The following is a 14,403-nucleotide window of genomic DNA, read 5'->3' as shown; positions in this document are numbered from 1 at the left end:
GTGTTTTTTTGCCACAGTTTTTGATAATTAAGCCCTGATCTGTGTTTCAGTTTTCTTCTCTTCCATGGAGTGTCACAACACAATTTGCTATCGCCATGACAGCTCCCTTTAACACCAAGTCTCTCTCTAGATCCAGTCAGATCTAGAGGGGAGAGTTGCCAAATTTTTGTACTTTTTAATTCTCCATCATGTGAGGTTCATTGTATATTAGTTGCCTTTCTGAGATGTCAACAATTAAGTAAGCTGAGGTACTGGATATAAAAAGGGATCCTTGTTCATTTGGAGGTGTAATTTTCTCAGGCTCTGCCTATCTATCTGTCTAGGTTGACATGAAAATCTGTCAAGCCACCTGATCTATCAGTTCAATATGCCTTATATTTCTTTGCTTGCCTCTTACATAGTTAAATGTGCTATAATGGGAACTCCAGAAAGTCAAAACAAAGGAGTCAGCAAAGCAGGATTTACAAACTCACACTGAATTACTTGGCCAGTTTTATGCTAATTGGTAAGAAAATTTCTTAGGACTGACTGTACTCTTCAGATTATAGAATCATGGCATGGTTTGGGTTGGAAGGAACTTCAAAGGTATCCAATTCCACTCCCCCTACCATGGGCAGGGGCATGTCCCACTAGACCAGGTTGCTCAATGCTCCATCTAACCTGGTCTTGAGCACTCACAGGGGTGGGCAACCTGTGCCTCACCACCCTCCGTGTAAAAAAGTTCTTGCATATACTAACCTAACTTTCCCCTCTTTCAGTTTGAACCCAAAAGATTGTTTTGAGTTTCTCTGTGATACAGCATGATTTTACTTTGTACATTGTTTATTTGTATCAAAGGAAAGTGTTTCAGCCAGTGTGCTTAAAATTGGGTACAAGAAATCCAGAATAAAAACCTTCTGTAAAATCTTTCAACATTTCCTTCATACTTAAAAAACAGTACTTTCATGTGCCTATTAGCTCAGATCCCTTTCATTCTTCTCACTGTCCTAATCTGAGAAATTTGCTCACTCACAAAGATACCTTATAAAGTCCCTATTCTTTGATTCAGTGTTTAAGCTTGAAATGTAATCAGTGGGAAAAGTGTCAGGATTAGTCAGTACTAGCCAAAGCTATGTCAAACAATGGCAAAATCTCACTGACCCCTAGCTCATGATTTAGCAAATGTAGCTAATACACACACAAAATGAAAACAGATTTTAAGAGAGGGAAAGAAGAAATTACTTTCATTTTCTTTTCTAATAAATATACTTTTGAAGTTAAGACTTGGTCAAAGACACTGCAGACAAGGCCATGACAGTGAGAAGAGCACTCTCTTTTGAAAATTTGTACCTGTAATGGTGGTCCTGGATTGGAAAATCAAGAGGGTGCATGCCAATTGTAAGAAGTTCAGGCTCAGATTCATATAACAGTTGGTGGAGAGTGTGATTCCCATCTTTCATACATCAGCCTGGTCACCAGAACAGCAACCTGAGACTTCACTACCTTGTTTCTCTTCCTTTCACTGCTTAAGGCTAAAGTGAAAGTCTCCTATCTTGCAGAAGAATTACTTGAAAACTATACTGGAGAAACAGGACACAGGGTTCTTGGGTGGTGATACAACTTTGACAGCATCAGAGAAGGGCTTTTCCCCCCCTTTTTCCCTTGTTTGGGGCCAGGGTGCTTGTTTAACCGGTTCCTCTTCAGGAAGACAGCATTCGAAAATGAGGGGTGCGACACTGTGTCCATGAGGTTTTATCAATCACAGAGGTTTTTTATCAATGTGACTCCTATAAGCAAAATTTGTGACCTCTTTAGAGTCTGATTTGTTATTCACAGAAATGTATTGCAAGAGAAACATACTCCTTTTTTGTTTTGTTTTGTTTTGTTTTGTTTTGTTTCCCAAACAAAAGTGAAATACAAGGCACAGGATACTGTGAGGGAGAAAGTGTATAAAATATGTATGAAGTGATGGGTATGTTTGGTGCACTAGTTGGAGCTGGAAATCCTGGAACAACTAGTTTCTTTCCCCTTGATTCACAAAAATGTCAAGGGGACAAACTCCACCCTTAGATACTCACACATGACTTCTGCTGAGGTCAGTTTTACTCTGAAAGCTTTACTCTGAAAACTGTTTTACTCTGAAAGCAGAATTTTGCCTGGAAAACAGAATCTAATAGAGACTATACTACTCTCTTCACTGCTAGAAATTTGCTGACATTGCTTTCTTTATCTGCCTCTCCTCCCAATTCAAATGGAAAAAGTTGATTTTTTGCCTTTGAGAGGCTGAGTTACTCTCAGTGTGCAAAATGATACTTCTTCAATGCAGCAGGCTTGCAGAAGCTTAGTGGAGGGTGAGAGAGTGTGCCAGTAAATACACTCAGGAAGGGAAATATCAAACAGTGAAGCTAAATCTTGACACAATCATCAAAATCAGTCCATTGTGGATATTGTTGGAGGCGTTGCACTTCACTCAATTCCTTTGACTGTTATATATCAGTATGGCAGAGAGATCTGCTCTCCATGACCCTCCCCTGAAGCTCTGAGATGCATGCAGGTCTTCATGTCCTGCATGTTAAGGTCCAAGTCACAGAGGGGTCCTTTAAGAGGAATTCCAAAGATGAAAATGCATAAATAACTTAAGTGCAATTCCTTTGACAAGTATAGTGGTAATGAAAGATGTAAGGCTGCTAATCCACTCTCCAAGACCACATGATTGAAGAAAATATATAAAGAATAGCCTCCAACATAGAAAGAGTAACCAGAACCTACTGAGTTTCTCCAAAGCATCCTATCTTTTCCTGTTGCTACTCAATTCAGCAGTAGCAAACTTTTTAACCATTACTCATATTTCATAGAAAACCTTCTTCACTGTTTTCTTTCCCTGCCATTTCCAGGCAGCTGTCTCTAGATTGCTAGGCTTCCTGATTCTGCTCTTTCAATCTGATTTCATATTTTCCATATTCTTTCCTCTAAATCTTATCTTAAATCTCTCCCCTGCCTGCATGTTTTTCATGTCTTCCTAGATACTAAAGGATTTGAGATGCTACAACACTCTTCCTCAGATATTTCCTCTTCAGTCTTACTTGGTAGGCTGAACCTATTTTTAAAAATACTCTTGTGTGGAAGTATTCACTGGGTATTCACATTGACTAGGTAGAATTTATACCCATAAACAGCTAACCATTCTTCTTTCTCACCTATGCAGCACTGGAGTTTCAGAAAGCAAATAGATCACCATAAAATAGATGTAGAGGAGGAGGGTACGTTGGGAAATGTGAAAAGTGTAACCCCAAGTTTACTACAAACCCAAAGCCACATTCATTTCAAACCTGAATTCCCACGATATACTTGATCTTTCATATGAACCCTGGGGTTTGTCCTAACTCTAACCCCCATGACATTCTGTACAGTTTCCATTCAATGAATTTAATGCATGCTCCATGCCTATATGGAGGGTGAAAAACCATTGTTTTGCATTAGGATTTCCTCATTTTCTCACTAGTACTGTGATAACTGCAATAGCTGGTTATAACTGAATAGTATAATGACAATTATGTCATTATGCCACAGTATAATGATAATTTGTACTAAGAACTGCAAAAATCTGCCTCAGAAACTGAGGCCAAACCTGAAGCCTGCCACTCATGTGAGTGATTGATTAGCCAATTTTCCTGCTGGAGTGTTGAACTGTGAGTGTAACTGAAAGCTACATGTTTAAGTACAGCTTGGTCACTAAAACTAATAAGAAATAAGAAATGTGATAAACTCGATATTTTATGAAATGGTGTCCCAGGAAATTTCTAGTTGAAGAAATAAAAGAAGTCACTGGAAAGCAGCTTTAGGAACAACATCTCATCTCTCCTGCAAGTGTGGTTGAATGTAACCAGCCTGACTGGAACTCTCAAGGGACAGGAGGAAAGAAAGAGCCCTGTCCCATTTTAGGACTCGGTGTTAAGAGCATGTGCAGCAAACCCTGAGGTCCCAGGAGGGTGAGTGACAGGTTGCAGTCCTTGCATACTTTGCAGTCCTCACTCTGCTGCCTCTGCATGGCCCAGCAGCCACAGGGGAGACAGCAGGGCTGCTGGGGACAGCCAACAGAACTCCTTCCCTCTTGTGCATGAGCAGGCAACATTTTCTGTAGGAATGTAGAAGAAGGAGAACCCCGAATTAACCGCACAGGAGAGAAGAAAAAGAGGGTGTTAGGGAAAGACTCAGCAGCTCAGAAGGACTGTGGGCCTTGCTCTCCACTCCCTCCTTCTGTCTCAGAAGAAGGCATCTCCCTCTTCAGGCCAAAAACGATGGGGAGGGTTTTGTCCCTCCCTAGACTGACCCCATGAGATGTGGAGCCTCCAGAGCTGCAAAAGGAGCAGGGGTGATGCTAGGTCAAGAAACAGATGTGAGTCTAGGGGCTGAACTGATCTATAACTGGAGGGTGTGTGCCTGCTTTTGTTCTCAGGGTTTAACTACTTGGAAAGTTAAGTTGTAGATGTGGAATGAATGTCCCTGAATTTGTGTGGCAGTAGGGGAGACACAATGCCCAAACAAAGCCATGGTGAGCTGACTACAGCTGTGACTCCCTAGTGGGAGTCTTGCAAAGAACTTCCAAAAGTACTTCTCAATTTTCTCAATATTTTGGCTCTGGCAGTGCTGTAAACACTACATGGATATCTGGAAAGGAAAGATATAATCTAAAAATAAGACCTGAACTTTCTAATGAAAAATGAAAGAGTCAGGAAAAAGCATTTACATATTTGAGAGATCATCATACATTGGTCTAGGGTAGGACTCATGACTTTAAGTGCTTGAGGTTGACGGGAGTTGGCAAATACTGATTCAAAGCTCCAGGGTGTAATGTGACAGGCAAACACTCCTTTGAGATCTCTAATATATGTCCTGGGGAAAGAAGCACATGCTAGAGTGTTTGGAGAGCAAGTGAGAGCATCCACTAATTGTTCTTTTCTTCAGGTTCCTGTAGTAATAGGGTTTTTTTCCCCAGCTGGTTTCTATAGACAGGCTAGGCATTTAAAAATCTCTATACAATCACAATGCAGTTGTAGTTCTGGGAGTTGTCACTGAGCACACTTTTCCCCCCCGTGTTTGAGTTAGACTGGAAACATTATTTTCTTGAACTGCAAAACCCCCCACCTTTAAATCCTTGCACATAAGATGTATCATACACCGTCTTCAAAATCACAAAATTTGGGAGAGGAAGCTTAGTTGGAAGGCATTCAGCTGAGAAATGTCTGCAATAAATTTTATTCTCATTTTTTCTCAGTCTCTCCCTCTCTTCCAACACAGCTTCGATAAGGAAGGATAGAGGATATAATTACCCATTTTCTCTCCTCCCCTACATTTATACTTGTAAGAGCAGTACATTTTGGAAAGCCTGAAGTGTGGGAAAATAATAAAACATTACATCTGTTTAGCCAGAAAAAGACAATATTAAAAATCTCTGAATGCTCAGATGTATTCTCAGCCTGATCTAAAACAGAACAGAGGGGGAAAAAATCACCAGAGTTGCATAAATTCTAGGTACAGCTTTGACAGGAAATGTAGTACAGGAGCCAGATCATGTGCTTTGCATCACAGAGTCAGCAATTTCTGGCCATGGTATGGACATATCTGTTCCTAAAGAGAAAGAGGTGTGCCTGGGATACTCTTCATAGAATCACAGAATGGTTTGGGTTGGAAAGGACCTTAAAGATCATTTAGTTCCAACCCCCCTGCCATGGGCAGAAACACCATCCACTAGGCCAGGTTGCTAAAACCCCCATCCAACCTGGCCTTGAATACTGTTCTGGGGAGCTGATCTCCTGGCAGCCATTCTGATCTCTTGTGGCTTAAATAAACCTGGAAGAACATTTTCACAATTAAAAGCTATGCTGTTAAAAACCCAGGAGCACTCACCTCCTGGTTTCTGAGCAGCCTGAGCTGTTGCTAGCTGATGTAAGGCTGAGCCTGCCGGTGTGTGGTCTGTGAGCACAGCCAAGGCTCTGGCCCAGCGTGCCTGGCTGCTCGGAGTCACACCGGTGCGCGGAGCACACCAAACCTGCCAGCAGAGCTGCAGGAAAGCTGGATCCCCTGCTCTGTGCCAGAGACTCCAGCAGCAGGAGGTTAGAGCAACAAGGAGAAAGGGCTTCCTCTGAGTGCGTGTCCCCACCCGAAATACCAGCAGAGCCAGCGGAGGGCCCTGAGAGAGCTGCCCGAGCTCTGGCTGCTGGAACGCGGACACAGCCGCCTTTGTCGGTGCGCCCTGGTGCTGCTGCTACAAGAGCATCCTCTGTTAAAAGGAGTCATTTCCTCTCTGTCTTGGCTCCTGGGGCTCTTAAGAGTTAATGTCCTGGAATAAGATCAGTTCAAAAAAGAACTTGATTGATGAAGGGCTTGCACCTTTATGACCCAAAACCAAACCAGGATTTGGTCTTTGGTCAAATGCTGCATTTGTTACGGGAGATATTTTGTTCTCAGGTTTGACCTAACTTTACTCTCCTCAGCTAACACAGCAGTTCTAAAGCACAGCGGTGTATCAGCAAGTTCTCAATTCCCAGCACTCTGGAAAGAAGAGCTGGTATTGCAGTAAAATACCAGCATGAAATGTTCATTTTTGAAATATGTGGTCCAAGTCTTTTGTGTCCAATGTCAGAGGAAGATATATCATATTAGTAGATGCAAAGTATAAACCCTAGCAGACTGATATTAGCTAGAAAGTAGGCAAACCCCACCCCCCCCAAACCAAAACCAAAACCCCACAAAAAGCAAGAAACAAGGCAACACAGAATGTCCATTGAGTTCAATGGAAAATCCTCACAATAAATCAATTTCCACATTTCTTCCTTACTGCTGTTAAGAATAAGTGGTCTAAAAGACCAAACTCCCCAAAATCCAGTTGAGAAAAAGCCTGTTAAACTAGGGTGGGGAGAACTGAAATCAATCTCCTCAATTAATCCTCTGTTTGGACTCCTTTTAGAGCTTTAGCACGTTATTTTTCTTTAAAGGGGGATTTAGTACTGGGACAATTGTTCTCACTTTTCAACAAAATGTAAACTTATTTCTTTACTTTTTCCATAGCCTTTCCTGATTAATGGGAAAAGATATTTTTATTTTGAATAAAGGTCTATAACTTCCTGATGATTTTCATGCTTGAACTTGATTGCTGGTAAACTCATGTAAATCAGGAGCAACTTGGTTGAGACGGGTGAAGATTAGCACAGGAGCAGAGCTGTACTCATAAAAGTCGTGCAAGAGATCTCTCTCTTAAATTCCTGTAAAAGTATGCAAGCCAACAGCATGAATCAAGTCTAATTGAGAGCAGAATTTAGCCTGAAAGGTTGCATGTAAGATGACACGCATTGCTGTAGCAGCAGATTGTTGTCACACACAGAGAAGTTTTTACTTTCTTCCTGCACCACTGAGAAGATCCTTGAGTTATGAAAAAAACCCTTTTATTCAGAAGTAAACATTGAAACCAGTGATGGAGTGGTTTGATGAATTCACAGTACGACTGAGGAAGTAAATTTTGGTTTATACTACTGTTGTTTTTTGAACCTTTTCTTCAATACTAAACTCTTTCTTCAAGAAAAATAACATGAAGGACAAAACTGCTGCAAAGAAAATACATTAACTTTTGCAATGGTTCCATGTGTTTTCTTGCTTTTTAAATGTAATGTTTATCTAATAAACAGTATTTCAGTGTTAAACAGTAACCCTCTGTCCCATATTGAATGTCAGAGTGTCCTTCAGGAGTTGCTATGATGCCTTTGAAAGCAGTTTTTCTCTAATGAAAAGACGCACTATGTCACTGGAACAGGGTCCCAAGGAAGGCTGCCCACCACTTTCTGCCTCTGGGTAATCTGGCCTCAAACACAACCCCGTGTCAATCTTCCTCTCTTGCTCACTTTCTCCCTCGTCCAGAGCAAACTGAGCAGTATCTTGGAAGGAACATTTATCAAGACAATGCCACAGTCCAAAGTCAAGCCATTAGTTACTGCATGAATAGGTTTTAAAAAAAGAAATGTTTTCCTACTGCTTTTCTTGTGGGGATGAAATTAGAAATTATTTTTTCAGACTTTCAGGTCTGGACTACTGAAGGATAGTGGAATATTAATTTATTTGCTTCATGAGGGCTATTTGCTTGCTTTAAACTCCGTGTGCTTAAGCTTATTTTTGAATTAATGCTGTACATGGTACCGACCATCACACCTATAGAGAGCAACTCTGAAATAAAATGAAATTACTATTTTGCAACTGGAAATTTAAAAACAAGCTTCTCTCCTAATTCTTAAACAGAGGAAATTAAATTCATACTTTCCAGTACACTTAATCCTGAGCCATTTGACATATTTGAACATTAGCCATTTGCACTTGTGTATAAAATGAGTGTGGCTTTCAGAAATGCACTGTTCCTGTAGACTGTTGATCCAAATTGACTGTCAAAAGCTATCTGAAGAATTTCAGCAGCTGATCTGCTTTATCATGGCCACCAGCTGCTAAAAGCTGTAGATGGTGATGAGAACTTAGGTGAGAGAGAAGAGCAGAGAGAGAAGTTAAAAGACAGGAGGGCAGAGGAGCTCTGTGAGCTCAAGTCTCTGGCGCTTGTTTCTTGCTCATAAAGAGAAGTTGTAGCTCAGTGGTAGTGGTACCAAATAAGTTGGGCCCTTACGGTTGAGTCATTCAGAGAGAACAGGGAAATGATAGGTTACAATGTTTATTCCAAGCGGATGAAATAAATGGTAATACAGTTCATGCCTTATGTTAAACTGTTCATCATCCAGAAACAATAAGGATGAAGCTGATTAAATGTGGTCACTCAATCTGGGATTTGTCTCATAGGATTTTAGCCTTGTTTTAGTTGGCCAACAAACTTCCCATGTAACTACTGAAGAAAAAGAAATAGAGTAAGATTTACCTGGCCTTCCTTAGCTGAGTTGCCTGTTTCTTTCTGTTAATAGTAAAGGGAACATGGATAACATACTCAGATACATTAAGTGAGCCCTGTTCTGTTCTCTTTGTTTTACTTGGTTTAGGCAAGAAGAGAATAAAGGAGTTAACTTCCCTAGATTCCTTAGCAGATTTAGATTTGAAGTACCCAAGTCCCTCTAGTTTGCAAAACTTGTATAAAATGTCACACTCCCTGCTCATAATGTGATTTTTATTACTAGGAAAAAAAAAATTAAGGCAACAAAATAATTTTTAAAAAGCAGCTGTTCCTTTCTTGCACTGCCTCACTGTTTCCCCAAGTTGCATTTTTTTTTTGGTCTTGAACAGGGCAAAAAAGAACATGAAAGTGAATTAAGACAATGAACAAGCCCTTTGCTGAGCACACTGGAGATATGGCTGAATGTTAACATCTATTTTCTATCACCACTGTTTCTCTTACTCCTTCATGCTCGCTCCAAGCAAGGGGAATGCCACTGGCTTATTATCACAGTACTGAAATAAGTCTCCTAATTTGTGTGATTGCAGCACTGCTCTTTTGCATCATAAAATTCCTATAGAAGTGTAGCCAAAATGGATAAACATTTTCTGGAGCGGTGGTGGTGTTCTTCTATCTATTTTATGAAATCAAATAGTCCTGGAGATAAAGGTGGCCTGATTTTTATTTTTATTTTTATTTTTAAATTTTTTATTTTTATTTTTATTTTTAAAATTTTTATTTTTATTTTTATTTTTATGTGGCACAGAGGAGGCAACAGAGCATGGGAATGGGACAGAGGAATTCCTGAGATCTGAATTCCAGTTGGATGCTGAGTCTGTGGCCTTGGGCTAGTCTGGCATTTCAGTACTTCAGCGACTGACACCCTATAAATACAAATAATAGATAGGAACAACTTAGGTCTGGATTCCATCCTGGCCTCAGAAGTCATGAGCCCAGAAGCTGCAGACAGTGTCTCCTGACAATCTGTCTTAGGGTCCATGAGCCACAGTACTGGGTGCTGCAGTCACTTTCTATCTTGTTTCTGAAATACCTATAAAGCAAGGCTTAGATGTGGTACATCATCCTTCTGTGCACCTTTTCTAATCTATAAAATGGGGCCGTCAGGAGTGTTTTTCTTTTACCTGTGCTTATTTACAAGACTGTCAAGATTTAAATCAATGACAGAATAATGATAAGTCACTATCTTTTTGAAAGCTGACTGAACTCAGAAGTGTCAGTGTGCCAGTGACAAACAAAGCAGCCCATGCCAGATTGTGAAGCTCTTCCATTGGTGGGCAGATACTCACACTGGAGTCAACAGAGGTTCACACAACTTTTGGCTATTGTTAAGTAAGGAGACCAGAGTCTGGTCCTGCATTGCTGCTGATGTTAGATCAATTCTAACAATGAAATATGGCTAATCAGAACCAAAGAACTGTAATTAAAAAAAAAAGAACTATTAATGGCAGCTAAAATTTTGAAAGACATGAAACAAGTGATACAGGAAAAAAAAAGGATAACTTTACATACCTAACAAACAACTGCAAGAGGTATAATTATATAGGAGGTTTTATAATATAAAAACTCTGATGTTCTGTTGGAATTAATTGATGTAAAGCATCAGTGTGGATTTTCTCCTCCCTCTCTTGCTGATGTTTGTAATTCAGATGAATGAAAGGAGCCTGATTGCTAATTAGGAAAAGTTCAATAGGTTCCATTTTCTGAGAGTTCTGCTTCCAGAAATTCTTTGCAGCCAGTTACTCTTATCCCAGGTCTGACAAAATTCCCAGCAAAACTCAGCATTAACATGCCCAAGATTAGGTCTTGTCTTTGTTACCTGTCTCTGCCTTTGGTGTCACTTAAGGCTGCCTGTAGCCCCAGATGAATGAATTATTTTTAAATAAGAAGTTCTTTTCTTTGAAGCTGCAGTGAGAAAGGGAATATATAGTGAATTACAGTACACTACACATAGCATAAAATCCCAGCACATACTACAAGAACTGTCTGTAAACTGCAAAGCTCAGCCTGAGACCTAAAGCTCAGCCAGTCTGGGTAGTGTCAGAGCTGAGAGGACTGAATTGGTGTTGCGCTGCTGCTGAGCATTGTGCAGGAGGCTCAGCCTGGGGAAAAGTCAGGAACAGCTCATCTCAGCTCCTCCTTCCATGAGCAAATTGCTGGTACACAAGGGAGGCTCATGGGGTGACACATCTGGATTTTCTTGTGCAGGTTTCCAGGGCAGCACAGGAGAGGGGCACGCAGCTGCCCCAGCACAGGGCTGCACACTCTGGCTGGGTCTCTCCCTGTTCCATGGGAGCCAAGGTCTTCTCATCATCCACACTGCAGACATGTTGATTAATCCCCACACTCCCTGCTCCACTGGGAAAAAACAAGCAAGACATTATACCATTTTTTTCTGTCTGGACTCCTCTCAAGCATATGTCTGTGTCTGTTTTGTGCATGTATTAAAGAGCAAGCCTGGCTGCTCTTTGCAGATCCATGCCCACAGTTGTTATTGCTAACACAAATTTGCCCCTAATGTTGGAGTCGCATTAGAAGTTGCTGTGACTTTATCTCACATAACAACATAAAGCAGTCATATTGTGGACTTAGGTCCACTCCAGGTTCCTCTTGAGGACCACTTCTAGTCAAGCAGATCTCTGGAGTTTACACATGTAAGTGGTTTTCTTCTGTAAGACGCAGACACTGGAAGACGAGAAGCTCTGATCCCTGGGAAGCAAATTCAGGACATTTGTTTGCTGAAAGGAGAACTGCTGGTTTACCATGTTTGGTTTTCAGTGTCCTGCTGAGACAATAAATGTTCAGTACTCCTGGCATCATTATGTGCTGCTGTGGCTTGAAGTTACTGTATCAGTAGCCATGCAAGGCATCTGAAAAGGATAACACAAAAGAGATTTGCTTCCAGCAGGGAGAAGGATAAAAAGTAGAGAAAATTAAAATCTGCTATCCTGCTCTCAAGTTTTCCAGAAACTGTTGAGGCAAAACACAGTGGCAAAATATACAGGGGCTGCTAGCTCTGGGAGTGAGCAGGAGCTGGATCTGAGCAGGGACCTTGGTGCTGCTCGGCCGTGTGCATGGTGGTCCTGCTTCATCTGCTCCAAGCAGGGGGGCCTTGCTGGTGTTCCTGCATCTCTGACTGGCTGACACTGCAGCTGCTTCTTCAGGCATCAGGGGAAGCTTTTGACTCTTTTCACAGGTCAGAAGATCGTTATTAAATGAATTTTGCCCTGCATGGTTCAGGAAATGTATGGATATTAATCACTTAAATATTGTGCAGTATATGCTGAAGTAGTCTGTAAGATATGCTAATTTAAGCCTTTCACATCCCATCAGCAATGTGTTTTCTTTGCAGGTCTCACTTAATGTAGTTCAGGGGCAAAAAGTACTGTTTATACAAATGGGCTTTATAGGAAAAAAAGGAAAAAAAGGAAGTTCTGTCGCTGTCCAAGCATATGCACGTGAATAATCCATATGGTCCGTGATACATCTTTAGCTGTGAATCCTGCTAGCTAAAGACCATTATTTGGATTTATGCATTTCATGGACGTGGATGTATAAATTCCTATATATCCACTAGGATATATATATTCCTAGTGTATGTGGGAATGATAGGTGCTACTGTAAGCAAAACTTGTGTTGTACTTGGTGCCCTGCCTTGCTGTTCACCGGCAGTCTGCTGAGACCCTTGTGTAATATCGCAGAAATAGGGTTGGGTATAGATTCCCACTGTGTGGATGAGGCCCTCTTCTGACTCCCAAGGCTTCTAGAAGGAACAACACATCAGGTAACCTGTACAAGAACCTTGTCAAGAATTGGAGTAATGCTTCCCTCTGTGTTAAATATACAGGGACCGCTAAGCTCAGAATAAAGAGAGAAATGCGGCTATAGCTGACATGACTAATGTTAGAAAATTATTCTTGAGACTTTCCCTCACTAAAAATTATAAAAAACACGCAGGCCCTTGAGACAAACACTTTGATGTAGCTTGGAAAATAACAGAAAAGCTGCTCTGAGTGCTGGGCAACCCACCAAAAGTTCATAAGTTAATAAGACTCAAGAAAGCATTACTGTAAGCAGCATTTCAGTCTGGGGCCTTAAATTAAGCATATATTTTCCATAATGACAGAAATGCATGCCTGGGATTTAAAGAAAATGTGAAGAAGGTTGTGGGAATAGGGCACAGTAGGAAAAATCACCCTATTGTGCCTTATGTTTCTCTGCATACTAACACCACAAACATCAGCAACAACATACAAGATGCTGAATTTGTCTTTCAGCAGATGTGAAAGGTGTTTAGTCTGGGGTTGTGATTTATGCTTATTCTGATGCATAATATGGACCATGGCCTGAGGGCATTGAGTAGTGAATGGTCCTTGACACACTGAGGGCAAAGAATACAGCTCAAGCCATGTATTTTTCCCCTCAAAAGTAGGGTGTTTTCCCCCCTGATCCCAATTAACAGCAATTCTTCCTTGAGAACTTGTCCTTCTCATGGAAGAATAGATTTCATAGACTTCATCTTCTTTATTGTTGTTTATTTAGACTTTTGGATTACTCCATTGTTGTACTACTGAATCAATCACACTGTTTAGTGTGGACAGCCTCACAACATCCTGTGCAATGAGGGAGACTATATAATGAATAGGGAATCAGATGCAGGGCAGGAATTTGTAGTTAGTTGTTAGAAAAGAGTATCTAGAGCATCCTATTTTTAAATTGGATCTCTTTTCCTTGCATTGGTTCATCCTACTTAGTTATGGGGAAGATAACAATCTATTAACTCTATGGAAATCTTGCCAGAATTTCTAAAGATCTGTAGAGCATACTTCAATATGTTCCTGATGATTTAATCTCTGCCTCAGCCAGACAAGTTAGTCAACCAATTTACAAGAGAACTGCATTTAAGATTAAATATTTTTTATTGAATTGCCACTAAATCTATGTTTTTCAGAATAATAATTTGTGAGCTTTCTTCTCAATGAGTCAGTAGGTAATCATATCAAAGTGTGGAGGTTAAATGATTGCTACTGGCACAACTGTCTGAGCAGTGTAGGCACAAGTTAATGTTTATGCTGAAAGTAAGTTTAGGTTCATATTCAAAGTATCATAACATACTCTAGAAATCCATTTGCCTTTTCAAAATCAAGACTTGAGAAAATTTGTCTGTCTGAGAAAATGCTTGTGAATTCATATGTTACTGTGTGTTGTTTAAAAGTTTGTGTCTTAAGCCTGAAAAATGAATGATCCACATGTGCGTAAATAAATCCTAGATCTACATAGTTTTGGGATAGAACCTTGCTATGATCTTGCAAGCTGCTTTATTACTTTTAAATTAATTTATTTTCTCAGCTACTTAATCAAAAGCTATTTTTAGCCTTGAAACAGGATAGGGGCTGGTGGAGGTTCACATTTATTTGACAGCTTTTGTGGCTTTCTAGATGACAAATTAGTCTGACTTCTGCAGTGCTCTGGTGACTGTAGTGATCCAAATA

The sequence above is a fragment of the Melospiza georgiana genome, chromosome 4 (assembly GCF_028018845.1).
Source record: "Melospiza georgiana isolate bMelGeo1 chromosome 4, bMelGeo1.pri, whole genome shotgun sequence".
Taxonomy (NCBI): Eukaryota; Metazoa; Chordata; class Aves; order Passeriformes; family Passerellidae; genus Melospiza; species Melospiza georgiana.
This window is presented reverse-complemented; position numbering follows the sequence as displayed.